Genomic DNA, 5,851 nt, shown 5'->3' with positions numbered 1-5,851 from the left:
TATCATTTGATACATTTGCCAGCTTCTTAATTGTCAATTTCCAAGTTGGTTTGGACTCCGAAAGTGGTTGCTTCAGTTGAAAATCCGGTGGATTAACTAGTCTTTGTTGGTTCCCTTGATCCTTCCATCCAAAATTCGGATGATTACGCCATCCTGAATTGTAGGTATTAGAGTATAGATTATTTTGGGGTGGACGGTTGTAATTGTTGAGATATTGAACTTGTTCGCTGCTAGAACACATAGAATCATCATGATCTCCGCTGCAAGTAGTAGAACATGTAACAACTACTCCTTGATTAGAGCTAGAACCAACATGCCTATTAAGCATCTTAACCACATTATCCATCTTTGCACTTAACATATTCAAGGTATCTACTTCGAGTATACCTGCGGTTCTCCTTGTATTATCTCGTTCGTTGGCCCATTGGTAGTTATTAGCAGCCATTTCTTCAATCAATTGTTGAGCTTCCTCGGCTGACTTTCCCATCAATGCTTCTCCCGCTGCTGCATCTACATGCGTCTTTGTTGGATAAGTGAGACCATTGTAAAATGTCTGCACTATAAGCCAATCTAGTAAACCATGATGAGGACATCTTCGTTGTAATTCCCGATAGCGCTCCTAACCTTCGTACAATGTCTCTTCTTTCTGTTGAGAGAAACTAGTTATATTCATTCTAAGTTTAGCAGTTTTTCCAGGTGAAAAGAATTTATTAAGAAAAGCCTTAACTAATTCAGCACAAGTAGTAAAAGTGTTTGGAGAATGAGATTATAATCAAACCTTGGCCTTGTCCCTTAGCGAAAATGAAAACAATCAAAGTTTAATTGCATCATCACTAACACCATTAAACTTAATTGTATCACAGATTTCAAGAAATATTGACAAGTGAGAATTTGGATCTTCGGTAGCATTACCTCCATATTGAGATTGTTGAACCATTTGAATCAGTGATGGTTTAATTTCAAAATTATTAGCATTTACCGTTGGTCTTGCAATGCTAGTTTGAGATCTTTGTGTCCCCGGTAAAGCAAAATCTCGTAGAACTCGCCTATTTGGTTTGTTTTCCGCCATTTCTTCCTCAAATGGTAGCTCTATCAAAATTTCCTCTATTAGCTGCCAAACCTCTTGTTCCTCTTGATGCGGTATATCCCTCCTTTGTCTAAGAAGTGTCCTCTCAATTTCTGTATCGAAAGGTGCAACTTTTCGATATGTTCGATGCATATACTACAAATAGAAATAAGAAAAATTATGCAGCTTTAATTGTCAAAAACTAAATTAATGCAAAATCAACTATAAACAACTTAAAAATAATTGAAATGTCTAAATTAATTGTAGACACCAAATTTTTGAATAATTTTCATTCCATCTTTATTCTTTGTTTTAGTAATAATTCTTATCTATTTTTATTTGTTAATTTCATGATTTTGGTTTTACACTTTTAGCCTTTGTATAGCATTTTAGATTATTATTATTATCTATTATTTTATTTTAGTTTTTATTTTTATTTTGTATTCGTTCTTTCCCTTTTAGCTGTTTATTTTTGTTAAGACTTTTAGTGTAAAATTTGTCAAAAGAGAAAATTATTCTTAAAAAATATGTTTTACTGTTTATTAATAGGAAAAAAAAGAAAAAAAATCATCAAGAAAAATTAAATTTTTAGGGCATTTTCATTTGTTTTATTCTCATTTTTATTTGACTTTTACAGCTTTAATTAATTAATTAAGAAAAGAAAAAGGCAAGCTCAAACTTGCGTGAGCCACACAAGATCCGAGCTCTCTCTTCATATTAAGCAGAGGCATGAAACGAACAGAGGAAGGACAGCGGCTCAAATCTATCATCCAAGGGCTCCAAAATCTTGGATAAATCTCACTATCATCCTAACCTTAGGTGTGAGGGTTTGGGGATTTAGCTCCTTATAAAAAGGCATAAGATGAAGCCGCAAGGCAGAGGGGAGAAAAAAAGGTTGACGGCTGGGAGGTTCAGAAACAGGCTGGGAGTTTGAGAGAATAGAAGGGAGCAGAGAGTGGCTAGGGTTTAGGGAGGAAAGAAAGACGCAGCTTTGGAGAGAAAAAAGAAAAAGCTCACGGCGGGGGACTGAGTGACGGCTGAAAGGAAAAGGGCTAGGTTTTGAGAGAGTGTGTGGAGTAGAATCTGGTGGATGGCTAGTTGAGTGAGGAAATTAGAAAAGAGGGACGGCCAGGGAGAGTCAAAAGGAAGGGGGGAGGCGAACAAAAAAAGAGAATGACGGCGGCTAGGTTGGAGGGAGCTTCGGTCAAGAAAAAGGAAAGAAAAACAGAAGAGCAGGGGAGGAGGCTGCGACAAAAGGAAAAAAAAAACAGAGTAAAAATGAGGGGGCGGCGGACAAGGCAAGAAGGGGTTGAACAAGGAAAAATCTGGGCAAAAAGGAGAGAGTGACAGGCCGAAGAAGAAAACTGGAAAAACAGAGAGGGAGTCTTGGGCAAGAGCCAAGGGAAAATCTGAAAGATTGGGGGAAGTTTTTTCGGGAAGAAATAAACAAAAGAAAAGAAAAACAAGGGAAGAGAAAGAAAGTGGCGGCAGAGATCTTTTGGGGGAAAACAGAAAACAGAGAGGGAGGCTCTAGGTTGAAGAAGAGAACTGGAAAAAAGAACAGAGCAACAAAAAGAAAAACAGGGGAGGTTTCGGCAGGGGAGGAAAAGGGGAAACAAGAAAAAGCAAAAGGCTGCAGGCTGGAGGAACTAAGTGAGGAAAAGAATTGGTGAAAAGCCAAGAAAAAACAGAGAAAAGGGCCGCGGCTGCAAACAGAAACAGAGCAAGAAAAGGGGGTTGCAAAAACCGAGCAAGAAGAAAAGGAATTTCGGGCAAGCAGAAAAACTGAGCGGAGGAATTGCATCTTGTTGGCAGCTCCAGAATTTTTCGCAGCTACCATCTCGTCGGGATCCTCCACCGCCATCAGCAAATCGCGCCGCTCAAGCAAGAGCTCTGTAAGTTGACCCTTTTCCTTTGAATTTCAGTTCCTCCCCAAGCTTTCAGAGCATGTCTGCCGAATTTTTGTTTGTTGCAATTTTCTTATTAGTTGCTCATGGTTTTGGGTTGTACATGTTTTTCTGTGTCAATTGGACCGAAGTCCATTGATTTCTGATAATTTTGGGTGCTAAATTACATCATTCGAGCAGAGAATTACTGAATTCCTTTATGCCCATGTAGTGTTTGATGAAATGACTGAATGGAGATTCTGAACCAAAAAAATGAAATTTTGTCCTTTCTCTGTATGCATTTAAGAGGAAATCTGGCCAGCTTAAGGCTGGCTAGAATTCGCAGGAATTGGTAGTGGCGGAGAGGAAAGGAAATCAGACTGAATTTTAGAATCCTTTTTTTTTTCGTTTCTGCTGTTTGTGTTTGAATGAGTGGGGACGCGCTTGAGTCATTTGTATGAATGTTTTGTCCAGAATCTCGCATAATGTTTTTCTAAGTTTTTCTTGTTTGGATTGTGGTGGCTATGTAGTTTGTTGCTTAATCTAAAGTTGTGATTGAAAAATATCTAATCAAAGTTGTGTATTTGAATCGGAAAATCTGAGTTAATTTGAAAGCAAAGTGCAGCAGTTTTCATTTTTGGTTGATTGAAGCTTAATAGAAAGTAGTTGCAGAAGCTTCTTGTCATCGTAGGTTGCATGAAAACTTGCATGAAATGTCCCAAGAATTGCATTCTAACCCCTTGTTTCTAACTAATGCTGCTATGACCCAATCAATTGAATAATCTCCTCAATTTGGTCTTTGGTAGTTTTAATTTTACAACTTCATTGCTTGTTTGCTTCAATTGACTACTATGCTTTGTTTCAATTGCACTTAAGTCATGACTTTAGGGGCTTTATGATCAAGTGAGCTTTGTATTTGCGCATTTCTTTTAATTTTTCTCAATTAAAGTGGTACCTTGACCCTTTTATTGTTTTGAAGCTACTTTCCCTTCATTTGCTTACCATTGCGAGGGAGGTACACTCTATCCTTTATTTTTGATTTTATTTGACCATACGTGCGTATATGTGTCTTATATGTGCAATTGCATGACTTTAAGTGTTTATTTCATTTTCACTTTATTTATTTCTTTCTTTAGTTGCGTAGTTTTTGCTTCAATTTTATCATTTGGAAGGCACTCGAATGCCAAAATTGTAATAGTTAGGGATTTAATTGTTTTATTCCTTCTTATTCCCCCTTTTAGATTGTAGTAGGCCTTCCCCCTAAAAATGTAATAGTTAGGGCCTTAATTGCCTTAATTGCCTTATATATGTATACCCCTTCCCCTATATTGTCCCTTATATGTATATTATTTGTCCCTTTTGTACGAAACATGGCATTAGACTTGCATTTCATATAACCATTAGAACTAGGTTAGTTCATTTGCTTGATTAGATTAGGGAATAACCCCTTGAATATGGGATATGGACGAGTTTGGCTTTCTAGCCGTAGCACGCTCGTATTCCCTCTATTAAAGTGAAAATTGAGTCACGAACATTAATCCCCCGTACCCGACATGATGCATTCCTTTAAGACATGTATATTTCTATAATTATTTTATCCTTTTCCTTTTCTTAGAGTCTCATATTTTTGCATAATTCGCGATCTCTCCAAAGAGTCATTATTGGGCGTCACAATTAATGTGATTGGTACCATTCGAGCTTTGAAGAGAAATTTTGCCCCCGATACTCCCCCTAGGTCTAGGGTTCGCATTCATATAACACATCCAAAGGTGATAAATTTTTAGGTTAAAACAAGAAAATCTTTGACTAAATCACGCAATTAGCTTTGGCTAGGTCGAAGGAGTGCCTTGGATTTTTGTCCTTGCCTTCCCCTTCGTCAAATGTGACTCCCGAACCTTTTTCGTTGGTTTACGTAGATTTGGAGTCGTTTAAAAAGGGTTTTTTCATTTTTTCTTTAAAATTTCATTTTTAGGTGACTTGGTACACCTTAACTCTATACCAAGTGGCGACTCCATTTTTCATTCAAGAAAACCCTTTTTAAACTATATTTTGGGTCAAATCGTCGCATTTTCAAGTCCCATTTAGACCCATATTTTTCTTCATTTTTTTTGTAAATCAAAAACTCATTTTTCAAATCAACAATTCACTTTTTAAACCATTCATTTATTTTTCTTATAAAAAATGGGGCGCGACAGCTGGCGACTCCACTGGGGACTTAGAGAGTCCAAGCAAATTTAATTTAGTCAATCTTTTTCTTTTTTTAACCTTCTCATATATCGCATTTGGATGTTTTGGGTTGCATTCTTCTTTTCCTTTTGCCCTTTTTCTCTTTTAGGGATTTTACATCTATCGCGCGCATAATCGCTCTTTGCACACTATGTATGTGATGAATGGATGGTTCATTTATTTGTTTACTTCTACTTGTTTCGCGATTGCATTTTAGGATGGGGGGTAGTTACCTTAGAACCTTCGACCGCATCTAATGGTACAATCCCTCCCCTCAATAAGAAAGCACCTCATACGTGCATGCATAGTCTTATTTACCCTACTTTTTTCTTTTTTTCGTGGGCGTTTCCCACACCTCCTTGTAGGATTAGGATCGATTGCCTTGGGTAGGCGGATGGTGTGCTCTGCGCCCATAGCGCTACGTAAGGGATCACTCGAGCCACCGACCGAAGGCCCTGGGAGTGATGACCCTTCGCCTTTAGGTCTGAAGGCTTGGGAGCCGAAGCCTTATTGAGTCTAGATGCATTAGTGAGCCAAACCTCATGCATCCATAATAGAATTGCTTAGGGTAGAGTCGACCTTATCCTGAATTAGGGACACTAGGCACGAGGAGAGGGATTCCAACCCTCTTTCCTTATTCTTGCTTTCTATATTTATTATTTGATTTCCACAA

The 5,851-nt window shown here is 37.9% G+C and overlaps 1 non-coding gene across 1 annotated transcript; it reads left to right on the top strand.

Moving 5' to 3' along the window:
- The first annotated feature begins 575 nt into the window (after window positions 1-575).
- LOC113767271 lies at window positions 576-682 on the top strand. The gene has a single exon (XR_003467984.1). It is a non-coding gene; the product is annotated as a small nucleolar RNA R71 (small nucleolar RNA).
- The last annotated feature ends 5,169 nt before the right edge of the window (window positions 683-5,851 follow it).

The sequence above is a fragment of the Coffea eugenioides genome, chromosome 3, assembly GCF_003713205.1.
Source record: "Coffea eugenioides isolate CCC68of chromosome 3, Ceug_1.0, whole genome shotgun sequence".
In the NCBI taxonomy this organism is placed as follows: Eukaryota; Viridiplantae; Streptophyta; class Magnoliopsida; order Gentianales; family Rubiaceae; genus Coffea; species Coffea eugenioides.
The sequence above is the reverse complement of the archived record's forward strand: the minus strand, read 5'-3'. Positions and strand labels throughout refer to the sequence as shown.